Source organism: Aegilops tauschii, chromosome 7 (assembly GCF_002575655.3).
Source record: "Aegilops tauschii subsp. strangulata cultivar AL8/78 chromosome 7, Aet v6.0, whole genome shotgun sequence".
Lineage (NCBI taxonomy): Eukaryota > Viridiplantae > Streptophyta > Magnoliopsida > Poales > Poaceae > Aegilops > Aegilops tauschii.
The window spans coordinates 151,589,097-151,605,345 of NC_053041.3; positions in this window are offsets into that span (position 1 = coordinate 151,589,097).

Here is a 16,249-nt window from a genome sequence, read left to right on the forward strand (position 1 = left end):
CATTGTAATCTGTGTCAAATTTTAATCATAAACTTAACTAATGAAATGTTAGTGCATGTCACATGCACTAACATTTTATCAGTTAAATCTTTGGTCAAAATTTAGCACAAATTACAATGGTGACGAATAAACCTGGACGGAGGTACTAGTAGTAGTTTAGAGGCCCAAATAAATGAGTGAGGCACCTTAATGTTACTCTCCACTGTGACTAGTCTTATGGGAAAGCCGGGGAAGAGACGACTTATTTTTTAAGCCGCCAAAAGAACTGGCTCTAGGAGTAGTAGCTAGGGATACTAGGAGTAGTAGATAGGGATCGAGTGTGCGAGATGAACCGGGTAAATGCAGAGAGATGAAATGCAAAAAAGATGGAGGGATGTGATGGTTGCTTGTCCGTTTATTGTACCAGGCCACTTATTACTGGGAGTGGTTGGGTTTTGTGATATGACGGCTTTACTGCTGCGCCATGAGCGGGGTAAGACTCGCGTGCAGCTCGGCCCTCTACACTAGTACTACATCGGTCGTGGTTTATTAGTCCCCCATTGAATTTGACTGAAGATTTAACTAACGAAATGTTAGTGCATGTCAACAAAAACTATATCGTTGGATTCGTATTTGAACATAGTTTTCAATGATATAATTTTAGGTGACATGCATCAGCATTTATCGTACTATATAATGTTAGTTCAATTTTTGGTCGTACTAATCTATAGTAAGGTGTCCGTGCGTTACACGGAACAGTGAACTGCATTGATCGGGGAGTTGTTTATTTTGACAAAGGATGTGGGGGTCATCTCATGTGTAACGGGCATTGATAGGTTTCTTCGGATATTATTTCATCTCTAGAGCTCACAAACATCTTGGTGAAATAGATAAAAATGTATCTTTTGCAAACAAAAACGTTCAACTGTTCAACCTGCATCCACAACTTGTGAAGAAATAACACTTATTGTGCTTTGCAAGAAATGATCTTTAAGAATTATTTTTTGAGTATCGATTGTTATACATGTTGGTTACAGATGACATGGCACTTTCTTATAGTCAACAGTTGGCTATACCATTAAGTATTAACCATGCCCTTATACACCTAGATGGAGGGATTAAATCAGGATGACTTGGAAGGGGGCAGAGGAGATGTAAGAAATGGTTCATCATAAGTCTTTCACCAGTACTGTAGGAAAAATTTCATACATGGAAGGTTCTAGACTAAACCATAAATGGATACACTTTTATTCATGCGTGATACTCTAATAGAGCAAGATCATGCATGGAAGACTCCATATGCTTAGACAGCGGATTACATTGAGCGAAGACTAATGATCAACATTTAACTTGGTAATGCATATGTCGAGGTGAACCTCCTTGGAGTCCCCGTGCACCATGTTGGGGGCCAAATCATACCATGCGTCTTCCATGTCCACATCGGCGGGAAGGTCCCAGCTCGGCACAGTCCTAGTCAGCTTGATGTAGCCAGTGTTGCCACCCACGTAACTCTGAGGGGTAGTAACAGGGAGCACACACCCGTACATTGGCCTCGTGTCAGTGTCAGCGTCAGCGGCGTCGCCCCTGACGCACACTACAGAGACGGGGCGGCGGCCTGTGCGGGCCTCGCCGGTGCCCATGATCAAGAGGAAGACGCTGCCGTCCTCCTCCGAGACTAGCAGGCGGCAGTGATCCTCCAGCGACTCCGGCACGGTGAACGGGTAGCAAGTCTCGTACTTGATGTTCTCCGCCAAGGGCCAGTAGTGATCGCCGCACGCCCGCGTGAGGTGATGCACGATGTCCACCGGCGAGCCCCAAAACGGCATCGGGCACTCATAGAAGTAGACGAAGGGCTCCTTGCAGGCATCGACCAGGCCATCCATGAAACGGGAGTGGCTATAGGGGACGTTCCGCCAGTTGAATATATGAGCATGTTACTACGAGATTTAGTCCGAATAAGCACAAAATAAATCATGATGGCTATAACAGAGATTAAACTAATCACGTGGACTAGCATAGTAGATGAACAGATCGAATCTAGGACACAGACTAGAAACATGAATTCTACCACGATTTCGAACAGGAAGGACAGAAACACATACGGTGCAACGGGAGCAGCACCCATGTCGTTGAGGAAGAGGTTGCCGAGGTCGGGGAAGAAGTCGTAGTCAGTGAAGTCGTTGCTACCAGCAGTCGTGAGAGTGCGCTCCCTAAATTTCAACAGCGCCCGCCGAATGGAGCGCAGGAGGGAGTGGTTGTAGGGGACGTTGCGGCCGCCGAATGGAGCGCAGGAGTAGCCCACGAAGCAGTACATGGTGCTCCTCCCTAGTCTCTACTCTTATCTCTCTCTCTACTACTCTTCTTTGTTTTTTATAATATACTAGTTGTAGCTATCAAATCGAATAGTACTGTGCCGTCCGCTGCACGCCCGGCTGAACACACCTCCTCGCCTCCATCAAACCCCTCCGTTAAACCTGCATGCAAACCGAGAAACCTACTCCGGCCCGCGGGAGGAAATTTGTTGGTTTCCGTTGGAGAATAATAGAGTCGTGTCCAATCCATTTGAGTTAACTGCATGTATGATTCTCCCTCTATAAAAAAGTAAATCCATCCTTAATCTTGTATTCTAAGTACTCTGTGGGTTCCACTATCAGTACAGTGTACATGACTTGCAGGCTGGCTACAGATTCGTACAGAAAGTTAAAACGAAACAAATCCATCCTTAATCCTGTATGCTAAGTACTCTGTGGGTTCCACTGCTAGTACAGTAGCGAAAGAAGTATATATTAGAAAATATATAAAAAGCTAAAGTTTAGGACAGAATTCAAACTCAGGTCATCGCGCTGCGAGCATCCGGCCCGGACCAGTACACTAGGTGTTCGTTGCGGACAATGCAAGAGATAAACCTTTGTAACAATGAGCCCATCCGTTGCAACGGATCCAAAGGAGAATAATACATATTCACAAATTTGAAAGAAAACAGTTTAGTTTTGATATACATATCACTAAAAATATCTTATGTTTCACTCCAAATATATTCTTTGGGCTGTTTTGATGAAGTAAGGGAGTTATGTGGTTGGTTTCAAGATACTAAGGGGTTTGTGTAAACTGGAGCAGAGAAGTGGGAATTATTGCAAAAGACCACAACTTACATCACAGCCGTTAGATGCAGATCTAATGGTCAGAAATGGCGGATGGCAGACACACCATCATCACCAACTTAGTCTTTTATAGGAGCAGGAGTAGAGAAAAAACCGAGTTGGTGATGATGGTGTGTCTGCCATCTTATAATATAGACTGTCCGATCTATAGGTGACGGATAGAAAGCAAACAATGACAATTTTACAAAAGATACCCGCACCTCTCTCCACATTTAAAGATAAGGCATTGCCTCGTTCATCCTTATCTCCCACAACCTCATTGCTGAGCAATTAAAAATGGAAGTCTCTGGAACAACCTGGCATGGTGGCCGCTGCCGGCGCCGTCCATCCCCATGCCTCCGCCCAGTTCGACCACCAGTCACCACCACGCCCCACTCCTCCTCACCTTATCTATCATCTTTCTCGAGATATCATTTTTTCGATGAAATGGTCGACATACCATTTTCCGATAAAATTCTCAAGATATCATTAGTTTTTACACATGGGATTACTCCTGCATGGGTCAATCACAACAGGTGTTTTGTAAAAAAATGCATCTTGATGTTCCGTGCAATGCACGGGCATCTTGCTAATTTTTCTACATATAATTCCAAACACCACGTAGACACGGTCTTTGACCATTTTACAACTATGTTAGTATCATTTTTAGTGGTCAGCCGGTGCAAGTTATAGCCCTGGGTGTTTTAACATTTTTTTAGTAATGATATCTGGCGATTGTTCGCCACGCGCTCAATCCTGGCAAATCCCACGTAACCATCTGATTTCCATCCGACGGTGGCCTATTTTTAAGCCATAGTATTTGACAAAACCGCCACCCTTACACACATACTGTAACTGCGTCGCGGGCGTTTGCAACTGCCATGTCTCCCAGCGAACGTTTACTGGGGATTGGAGTTAGCACCGATGGCAGTTCGTAGTTATTCCACATTGGGCATTGAACTTTGTAACTATTTTAGATTAGAATATACTACTCTTCCAGTCCTACTCCACTACTACTCTACTCAAGTAAGTTAGGGAATAGTAGTATGTACTATAGAGAGTACCAGTACTGTGATCACTCAAGCAAGTTGTCTGGCATCGATATGACCCTACGCTGCACCCGGTGATTGATCCCCCTTCCTTCGATTAACATTGCACTGCTTTGGAACCGCGGCCCAGAATACTTGGAATCTTACAGTAGCCAACATGATACCAAGTTTGATTTGCTCAAGGTTGTAATCTGCCAAGTGCCCACAAGATCTGCGAATTATAAAGACTTCAGGCTAATTGCGTTCTTCAACCGCGGTCTCGCCTATTTGACAGGTCACTGCGGTAAGTGGATAAATCTGCACGTCCATCGCAGGATCATACAACCTACATGGTTCTCTGATGCCATTGAACACAAGGGCTTCATTTACGTTGTCGACTCGTTCTATGGCTGGACGTATTGCTGGCCTACTCCAGTCATCGCTAAAAATGGTTGTTATAGCAGTATGTTACTTTCCTATGATATCATGATGGCTTGCTTATATTACTGTCAACATTTACTAAAAAATATTCATGCTCATAACATGGTGTTCTTAAGATTGACTACATTAATAGCCCTTTTTTATTTGACTCCAACTTGATATAACCCTTCCTAATCCCAGAACCTTTCAAAGAAAAGCGGCATGGCAGTTGCAGGTGGTTCCTGGCTCGATCAGATGACGGTGAATGATTGATGATTGTTCGCACGTACCGGACGTGCTGTTTCGCGGAATACAATCACAGTCACTGCAAGGTCTTTGAGTAGGATCCCAGCTTCTCCGGGCCTTCAGGAATTTTTGACTGGAGGCTGGTAAGTAGCCTTGGTACACGCTCCTATTTCTCGGACTGAATTATTCGATTAACCAGGAGATAACCGATGACAAGGATCATGATGGCAGCGCGGTTTCGTTCATCAGGCAAAACTGTATGTACACAACGTACCATGCGTCTCTGCATGCACCAAACCCTAATATGTGCCGCCACGCTCTGCAGCCCAAAGTAGGAGAGAGGGTCGCAAGTATCAGACTTCGACCTGCTGGCTGGAGTTTCCCCTGTCAGGCACCCATCTGGTTCAAGCCATCAGCCAATCTTCACAGCTTAATAAATAGTAACGTCTAACTAAGCCAGTTGGTTAGATGCATACACTTGGTGTAGTGGGATCTTTATTTAGTTTTGTCGGGACCCCGATTCCAAGTCACACCGATCTAGCTTGTAACACCTCATATCACTTTGCGGCCTCACGCACGGTACACCCACGGGTGTCGCCTTACCATGGCCCGGGACCGTTTGCGCCTTTTGGCTCACGTATATGACAATGTCGCTAGCATCCATATGACAGAGAACCCGGGCCGACATGGCTAGTCGTGAACCCAAAGCGGCACTAACGTATGGGGACATGCATACATGAATCAACATCTAACGTGTCGGTCAGCAGCGTGTGAATCCGGGCTGTAGCACTGGGCTAACAGGACTCCGGGAACCCGGGCTGTAGCAGGCTAGGCAGGACTCCGGATGTCACCGCGTGACATTTCCCCGAAGGGACAGACACAGGAACGATATGAAACACATGCCGGCCAGTCAAGTGTCCAGAGCAGTAGTGCTGGGCTAGCAGGACTCCGGTGAACCGGGCTGTAGCGGACTACTATGGCTCAAGGAGGCACTAGACTACATTTCCCCATAAGAGAGGCTGCTAGGAATAGACAACTAGATTGTCGGATCCCACACATACCAAGCATTTCAATCATACACACAATATGCTCGATATGTGCAAATACAACATGGCATCACAACAAGACTCTACGACTCAGAGTATTTATTCATTTAGGCTCCGAAGAGCGAGATATTACAAACATGGGTCTCATGACCCAACATTCAGAGCATACAAGTCAAAGCACATGCGGAAGCTTAACATGTCTGAGTACAGACATCTACAAATGAAAAAGGCTACGAAGCCTGACTATCTACCAGATCCTGCCGAGGGCACAAGATCGTAGCTGAGGTATCAAGCTAAACGTCGAAGACCACACGGAACTACTAGCGAGACTGACGTCTCTCCGCAAAACATAAAATAAGCAAACGTGAGTACAAATGTACCCAGCAAGACTTACATCAGAACTATCTTCATATGCATCGGTATCAACAAAGGGGGTGGTGGAGTTTAACTGCAGCAAGCCAGCTTTGACTCGGTGGCTATCCTGAACTACGACTGCAAGTAACTCTTTTGAGGTGGCGCACACGAGTCCACATATTCACCATATCAATACACCACTATGGATCCGCTCCCGTCTCCCTACGAGAACGCCATCCATAGCACTCACGCTTATCTTGCGCATTTAAGAGTATCCACTTTCACTTGTCTATGAACTGTACAGGCAACCCAGAAGTCCTTTACCGCGGACACGGCTATTCGAATAGATGATGTTAACCCTGCAGGGGTGTACTTCGTCACACACGCTCTCGCCACTTACCACCATGTACACGTCGTGTACCTCGGCAACCTTCAAGCGGAAGCCTGGCGAGGGAGTCGGCCATGACCTGACTAACCACACAAGTCTCTCGTCCAGGTTTATCGCCTATTCGGGTTCCATCCGCAAGGAGATCCGGGCGGGGTGTCGCTCACGGCCCCAAACAATGTGAATAGGGTTCCCAAGCCCACCTCGACGGATGGATCTACGCTTGGTACACCGTGCCACGGTGCCTAGTCTGTCCCAAGCCCACCTGTACCGGGTACCACTTGGTAGACTACTAACACAACCTACAAACACCAGAAACTAGTTGCAACTCCTGGACAGAGATCGAGGCGGTTAATAAGCCGAGAGGGGTCGAGTTACCGGAACCCAATGTGTGGTAGTAACTGTTCATGGATCACAAACACAGAACTCAGTTCCTGAGGACGGTTTCAATGAGACAACCCACCATGTACTCCTACATGGCCTCTCACCGCTACCTTTACCAAATCGTGTTCACACCCTTAGCTCTCACACAGTAGGACATGTTCACCACTTTCCAATTCATTCCCGATGAATCAGACCTGACACAACTCTAAGCAATAGCAGGCATGACAAACAAGCATGAATGAGTAGGCACATCAGGGCTCAAACAACTCCTACTCATGCTAGTGGGTTTCATCTATTTACTGTGGCAATGACAGGTCATGCAGAGGATAAGGGGTTCAACTACCGCAGCAAGTAACAGATGAATCGTTGTTGTCCTAATGCAGTAAAAGAGAGCAGGAGCGAGAGAGTGGGATTGTATCGGAATGAGCAAGGGGGTTTTGCTTGCCTGGCACTTCTGAAGATATTATAGGTCTTCATCGGTGTCATCGAACTCATCGTCAGAAACACGGCTATCGAGAGGGGACAATACCGGCAACAAAGAGGAAACACGATCAATGCAATGCAACAATATGATGCATGATCATGACATGGCAATATGATGTGAGTTGGGCTAATGCAGCTAGCAAAGATTTAAATGAAGTTGGTTTGAACCCAAGGTTCAAATTCAAACTCCATGTAAGGCATTTCAAATGCCATTTATTCAAATTGTCTTATACAGCAACTTTAAGTTGTTCAAACATGCATGCAAATGGTACTGATGGATAGATTGGATTTTTCTGATCATTTTTCATATATAAATTATTCCATTTGGAGCTACGGTTGAATTTCTATGATTTTTAGAAGTTTATAGGATTTTCTGGAATTTTCTGAATTAGTTTAAATCCAGACAATTCTTTACTGCATCAGCACTACGTCACTGTGACGTCAGCTGGTCAACGGGGCGGTCTAGGTCAAACTGACCAGTGGGCCCCGTGTGTCAGTAACTAAACTAAACTAACTGGGTTTAGTTAAAACACTAATCTAGGATAGTTAGTAGGGCCAGGCCCACAAGTCATTGACCCAGTGGTCAACTAGGTTAGTGTTAATCCGGTGGTTAGCCGGAGTTACGTCGCCGGCGACGAGCTGAGACGGCGGACGAGCTCGGGATCGCTCCTCCGACGACCAAAAGAGCGGTGGGGACTACCTACGCGAAGCCCGGGTTCGTGCGCATCCAATGGAGCAAACAGAGCGAGCTGGGGTGGCCGTAATCCTTGCCGGCGTCGAGCTCAGCGGCTGCCGGACCTCGGACGTTGGCGGAAACGGCGCTACGAAGGACGGGAAGGCGCGGGGTTAGCTCCTACAAGCCTTAAGCGATGCGGTGAGTGCGTTAGACACGGTGGCGAGGCCGTTTCGTGGCCGGAGCCACATCGGCGGCGAGCTCAGGCGGCGGCGGGTTTCGGTCATTGGTGAAACAGCGGCTAGAGCTAGCAAACGTCGCGGAGACAAGGGGGAAACGGTGAAGGAGCTCACTGGGAGGTCGAAGAGCAGCTCCGTGGGCTCGAGGAGGCGCTCGGGGCGGCGAATCGCCGGTGAGGTTGCCGGTGGCCGAAGGTTGGCGATGAGCTCGGGGAAGACGCTACAGGGCTCCCGCGGTTGAATGGGTTGGTGTAGATGACGCAGAAGGCGATGGCGGTTCCTCTGGACCCATCGGGGAGGCACGGGATGGACAGTGGCCGTGGTAATTTGCGTCGGCGACGACGACCTCCGCTCGGGTGTGCTCGGGAGAGGGAGCAGAGGGCGAGGGAGAGAGCAGAGAGTGAGGGAGAGGAGCGAGGGGGAAGAGGGGAGGTGCGTGGCGTTCACAGCCGCGTCGGGGAAGCGGCGGGAAGGAGGTGTCGCCGTGGCGCGCGCGGCGGCGTCGCGGTGTCCCTCCTCTGCCTACTGGCAGAGGTAGGCGATGACTGGCACTAGGCCAGTGGGCTGGGCCGGCTGGAGGAGCTGGGCCAGGTGGCTGCCAGGTAAGTCAGGCAAGGCCCAGGTAAAACCCTTTTCCCCTTTTGTTTCTGTTTTCTATTTCTGACATTTGTTTTAATTTGGTTTTTGAACCAAATCAATTTATTTTCTTCTGAAAATTATTGCAGGAACTAGTTGGATTGTTCCAGAGCCCCACACTAAAAGTCAGAATTATTGGACATATATTAAATATATAACTATTATAAATCCAATGCAAATAGTTATTGCATTAGCTTCAAATGCCCAAAATAAATATTTATGAGCTCCTAAAAATATTGGTTTGAATTTTAATTCTGGCCAATATTTTCATAGAGAAACATGAACATTTTCTTGGACCTATTTGAAGCAATTTTTAACTTGGTCTTTTTCAGAAATGATTTCTGAGGCTTTCACATGTCCCCATTTCAAATTCATTGAAATTTAAACATGATGCACACATGACTAGCTAGCCTAGAGCAAACCAGAACTAGGGATGTGACAACTCACCCCCACTAAACAAAAATCTCGTCCCGAGATTCAAGCGTAGGGTAAGATGAAAGGGGAACGCAAAGTAACATAATCTTCACGATCCCATTGTTCTTCTCGAAGATGTTGATTCATTGCATCATCTTGATCTTGACATCTTTTCTTTCGAGAGCTTCATCCAACTATGATGACGGAAGAGAGGGAAACTCTACAGGATTGATCTTCTCGAAGATCGAGCTATACAAGATCAACTCGCGGAATGAGATGTTGACACATCTTGAGTTGAGACACAAAACACATCGAGAGGGATGGAAGAACAGATGACCGGGTTCAATTTGGTAGGCAACAATTCCACGCTTGAGGAGATGGTGAATGGTTTCAAGATAGCGATGAAATAATTGCCATGATTCCATAAACGGGCACCTTAGGGAAGGTGGCTCGTAGAAATATTCCCTTAAGTGGCAAAAAGAATTACTTTTGATTCAGAGATCATTGAAACTCTTTATACCAACCTAAGGCAATCACAAACGATCGTGTGAACGAATTCGAAAGAATGGCACACTCAATTTGGAAAGGAAACTATGGTTATAGAACAACTCGGCAAATGGAAGGCACATTCCAGTTGATACCAAGGATATAACCTAGTGACTGAGCGTGCTTTCAAGAACTTGAGCATTTCCATATTCATCAAGGTTTTACCAACATCCGTGCCGAGGATCCTGGCAACACATCATACTACCATGATGAACGGTGATGGAGGATGTAGGTGCAAAGGAGGACAACACTTTCTCAGATTTTTCCTTAGCAATGCCAAAGAAACAAATCTGGATGATCGACCGAGAGACATTTAGCACTCTGCTTCTAATGTTCTCCTTGATGCACTAGCATGCCCCGTTCATAGATATGGTTTGATATCTAGAACATCAAGTAAAAGGTCGGACTTCGGAAATATAAAAATCCATAAGGAACAACTTGTGGGATAAGTCATATGAAATCCTCATGGGAGGTGACCAAACGGCTTAGTCAAGATACTACAATAATGGAGCTTCCAGCTAGGTGCGTCCACTTCACTGGAACCTATATCATAGTTCTTGGAAGAAGTTCCAACCATCATATCTGCCTGAGATTCAAATCTGGTTGGTAACAGGATAATTCAGACAACGTGTCTAGAAAGAAAGTTTGCAACACAAACCGACAAGATGGCGTTGCGAGATTCTCGGGAGATGAGCTACGATAGTAAGCTCCAAAACATGAGTTGGTTCTGCTACAACTTGTGAACACACTGTGCAAGACAAGCATGACCACATGGTAGTCTTATAATAAAACACTACCGAGTTCAGGTGGGGAACCATCATCGCGGATAACGAAGTCCTTGCATAAGTCATATGATTAGCTCTTATGAAGGAACTTCTTCTCCTTGAAAAAATCAGTTAGTGGCTTGAGGTGCTAGGGAATACATGTGGAGTGGAGGTAATTAATCTACCAAACCATAGAATACATTCGCACATGCATAACCGACATGGGATGGTGCCAGAGGAAACAAAAACAATCTTTCTCAAATTCACGGCGGCAACTTACAACTAATGCACATGAGCTTAGACGAAGTCACTTCTTTCATCCAAACATATACTTCATGAGCTAGCACGAAGAAAATGCTTTCAAAAAGTTTCCAACACTAGCTGGATGTTCAACACGAGTCATGGAGAAGGTAGCACTGTTGCTGATGGGCTCAACAACAATTCATCCAGGTTTCCATGGAGATGGAATTCCATAATTATGTGAACAAGTGATAGCATTGGTCAGACCCAGAAGATATAATGGTGTATGCTCGAGGGATCAACCACGAGTAAGACAACATTATGAACATCGTTGGTTCTGATTTGATTTGACGATAGCCCATGTTCAAATCAAAGTTTTGACAAGATGATAGACCCATCAACTGATCACAAGGACCAATCGATGAAGATATCACCTTTCTTCGACACACACACACACACAAGGATATCCCTTTGGAAATTAACTAAGTTGGACAAGCTTTTATCTTCCAGCTCTCCAAGTTGTTGTTTAGCTTAACCAACTAGCTCAAGGTATCCAACACAGATTCTGGGAGAAAGAGTGGTTTATAGGAAAACCATTTGATCATGAGCTCAACATAGCGGTCAGGTGACAACCTGGTGATACTTCTGAGAAGATATTCGGAAAATCATGAACCACCGATATGTTACTAAGCTCGAGAACAATCTTGCTTTTCAGGGCAAGACGATATGATCAACTGAGCAAGGGTTTGACAAAATCCTAACTCATTGATTGAAGAGTGCACCAAAAATAAGGACTAGGTAGCACGATCAATCTTAGGATGATGATTCAATAACCAGCACGCTAAGAATGAGAGTATTGCCATTAACTACCAAGCAACGAGTTGCTCAGAGTATTGATTTCACACATCACGGTTCACTTGTCGTATTCCGGTTGTGACAACACGGGACCGAGGAATGAATAATGATGGCGAGAAGTATCACCGCGTCAAGAATTCATAGGAGGTGGTGCAATTCTCATGACACTCTTGACATAAAGATGGTAACGCTCCAAGGTAGAGCAGAGCAAAAGCTGGATTGGCATTTTGGTCTGCGGAATACGCTTGCTTTGAACCAATCCTAGATATGGACGAGGTTCTGAGGTTTGTTTCTCCTAGTCATTCTGAAATAGAACGGCTTGATGGACCACAAGGATAGTACGCATCGATAACACGGATGTACAGCTAGTCCTGACTATCAATTGATAGACAGAGGTCAGAATGCAACTAAAGAGAGACAACTCAAAGGAACATATAACTTTCTGAGTTATGGATGCATGGATTAGTATGTCGAACAAATTCAACATATTTCTTCGGGATAACCCATGCAGAGGAGGAAGGACTGGCAGAGTCACAATATGAATGGAGTACTCCTAAGAGCGCCCTGGTTGTGATCTTTTGGTTAAAAGAACTTCTGCCATGATGGTTCATGGTATTTGGAAGAAGGATATACCACGGAACTCGAGGACTAACGCAAAGGTTACTAATATCCTAAAGGTACGAGCAACACTATTAACACGAGGTAAGTAGAGTGAATCTTGGGTCAAGAACCCAAGAGTAGGATACCCACTACTAAATGGCATCACGGGATGCTTTCAAGAATGATGGCCAGAATCATCACACCGGGGATGCAAGCATTGCTAGATTACTAAGTGGTCCTCTAAGACACCTAGGGTCATAATAATAACTCCAACATATATGTCAAGGCAACAGAGTACTTCAACTCAACGATTAGTGTGGTTAATCTGGCCCAAAGGAACATCGAGAACGGAAAGAAGGGATTTGCAAATGCATCCGATTATTTAGAAGCCTGGGATGACTCGGACAACATAACGGCTGTAAATGCTCAAAAAGAATTGAGACATCGTGCAAAATGGTGGCATAACCACTCAACATCACAATATCAAGGTTCCGAGACCAACTATGATCACACAGAAGTAGTAGAAACTGAACTGAGGCTTCAGATCAACAATCCTACGAGTCTACGGATTAGTAACACGTGATCCTGATAGAAAGATGAGAAGCCTAGTTCTTAATCCCCGTAGAAGAGAAGAGGGTGACTCAGATCAGAAGGGCATAAGGTATAAGAAGTAAAAAGAGCCTTACGTTCCCTCCCACAATCAATTCCCTTACATAACTAAAGCATTTCAAGACTCAACTTCGACCAGTTTGGCTTGGTAATCCTACAGGCAGTCAGGCTCTGATACCAAAGCTGTCGGGACCCCGATTCCAAGTCACACCGATCTAGCCTGTAACACCTCATATCACTTTGCGGCCTCACGCACGGTACACCCACGGGTGTCGCCTTACCATGGCCCGGGACCGTTTGCGCCTTTTGGCTCACGTATATGACAATGTCGCTAGCATCCATATGACAGAGAACCCGGGCCGACATGGCTAGTCGTGAACCCAAAGCGGCACTAACGTATGGGGAAAGGCATACATGAATCAACATCGAACGTGTCGGTCAGCACCGTGCGAATCCGGGCTGTAGCACTGGGCTAACAGGACTCCGGGAACCCGGGCTGTAGCAGGCTAGGCAGGACTCCGGATGTCACCGCGTGACATTTCCCCGAAGGGACAGACACAGGAACGATATGAAACACATGCCGGCCAGTCAAGTGTCCAGAGCAGTAGTGCTGGGCTAGCAGGACTCCGGTGAACCGGGCTGTAGCGGACTACTATGGCTCAAGGAGGCACTAGACTACATTTCCCCATAAGAGAGGCTGCTAAGGATAGACAACTAGATTGTCGGATCCCACACATACCAAGCATTTCAATCATACACACAATATGCTCGATATGTGCAAATACAACATGGCATCACAACAAGACTCTACGACTCAGAGTATTTATTCATTTAGGCTCCGAAGAGCGAGATATTACAAACATGGGTCTCATGACCCAACATTCAGAGCATACAAGTCAAAGCACATGCGGAATCTTAACATGTCTGAGTACAAACATCTACAAATGAAAAAGGCTGCGAAGCCTGACTATCTACCAGATCCTGCCGAGGGCACAAGATCGTAGCTGAGGTATCAAGCTAAACGTCGAAGTCCACACAGAACTACTAGCGAGACTGACGTCTCTCTGCAAAACATAAAATAAGCAAACGTGAGTACAAATGTACCCAGCAAGACTTACATCAGAACTATCTACATATGCATCGGTATCAACAAAGGGGGTGGTGGAGTTTAACTGCAGCAAGCCAGCTTTGACTCGGTGGCTATCCTGAACTATGACTGCAAGTAACTCTTTTGAGGTGGCGCACACGAGTCCACATATTCACCATATCAATACACCACTATGGATCCGCTCCCGTCTCCCTACGAGAACGCCATCCATAGCACTCACGCTTATCTTGCGCATTTTAGAGTATCCACTTTCACTTGTCTATGAACTGTACAGGCAACCCAGAAGTCCTTTACCGCGGACACGGCTATTCGAATAGATGATGTTAACCCTGCAGGGGTGTACTTCGTCACACATGCTCTCGCCACTTACCACCATGTACACGTCGTGTACCTCGGCAACCTTCAAGCGGAAGCCTGGCGAGGGAGTCGGCCACGACCTGACTAACCGCACAAGTCTCTCGTCCAGGTTTATCGCCTATTCGGGTTCCATCCGCAAGGAGATCCGGCCGGGGTGTCGCTCACGGCCCCAAACGATGTGAACAGGGTTCCCAAGCCCACCTCGACGGATGGATCTACGCTTGGTACACCGTGCCACGGTGCCTAGTCTGTCCCAAGCCCACCTGTACCGGGTACCACTTGGTAGACTACTAACACAACCTACAAACACCAGAAACTAGTTGCAACTCCTGGACAGAGATCGAGGCGGTTAATAAGCCGAGAGGGGTCGAGTTACCGGAACCCAATGTGTGGTAGTAACTGTTCATGGATCACAAACACAGAACTCAGTTCCTGAGGACGGTTTCAATGAGACAACCCACCATGTACTCCTACATGGCCTCTCACCGCTACCTTTACCAAATCGTGTTCACACCCTTAGCTCTCACACAGTAGGACATGTTCACCACTTTCCAATTCATTCCCGATGAATCAGACCTGACACAACTCTAAGCAATAGCAGGCATGACAAACAAGCATGAATGAGTAGGCACATCAGGGCTCAAACAACTCCTACTCATGCTAGTGGGTTTCATCTATTTACTGTGGCAATGACAGGTCATGCAGAGGATAAGGGGTTCAACTACCGCAGCAAGTAACAGATGAATCGTTGTTGTCCTAATGCAGTAAAAGAGAGCAGGAGCGAGAGAGTGGGATTGTATCGGAATGAGCAAGGGGGTTTTGCTTGCCTGGCACTTCTGAAGATATTATAGGTCTTCATCGGTGTCATCGAACTCATCGTCGGAAACACGGCTATCGAGAGGGGACAATACCGGCAACAGAGAGGAAACACGATCAATGCAATGCAACAATATGATGCATGATCATGACATGGCAATATGATGTGAGTTGGGCTAATGCAGCTAGCAAAGATTTAAATGAAGTTGGTTTGAACCCAAGGTTCAAATTCAAACTCCATGTAAGGCATTTCAAATGCCATTTATTCAAATTGTCTTATACAGCAACTTTAAGTTGTTCAAACATGCATGCAAATGGTACTGATGGATAGATTGGATTTTTCTGATCATTTTTCATATATAAATTATTCCATTTGGAGCTACGGTTGAATTTCTATGATTTTTAGAAGTTTATAGGATTTTCTGGAATTTTCTGAATTAGTTTAAATCCAGGAAATTCTTTACTACATCAGCACTACGTCACTGTGACGTCAGCTGGTCAACGGGGCGGTCTAGGTTAAACTGACCAGTGGGCCCCTTGTGTCAGTAACTAAACTAAACTAACTGGGTTTAGTTAAAACACTAATCTAGGTTAGTTAGTAGGGCCAGGCCCACAAGTCATTGACCCAGTGGTCAACTAGGTTAGTGTTAATCCGGTTGTTAGACGGAGTTACGTCGCCGGCGACGAGCCGAGACGGCGGACGAGCTCGGGATCGCTCCTCCGACGACCAAAAGAGCGGTGGGGACTACCTACGCGAAGCCCGGGTTCATGCGCATCCAACGGAGCAAACAGAGCGAGCTGGGTTGGCCGTAATCCTCGCCGGCGTCGAGCTCAGCGGCTGCCGGACCTTGGACGTTGGCGGAAACGGCGCTACGAAGGACGGGAAGGCGCGGGGTTAGCTCCTACAAGCCTTAAGCGATGCGGTGA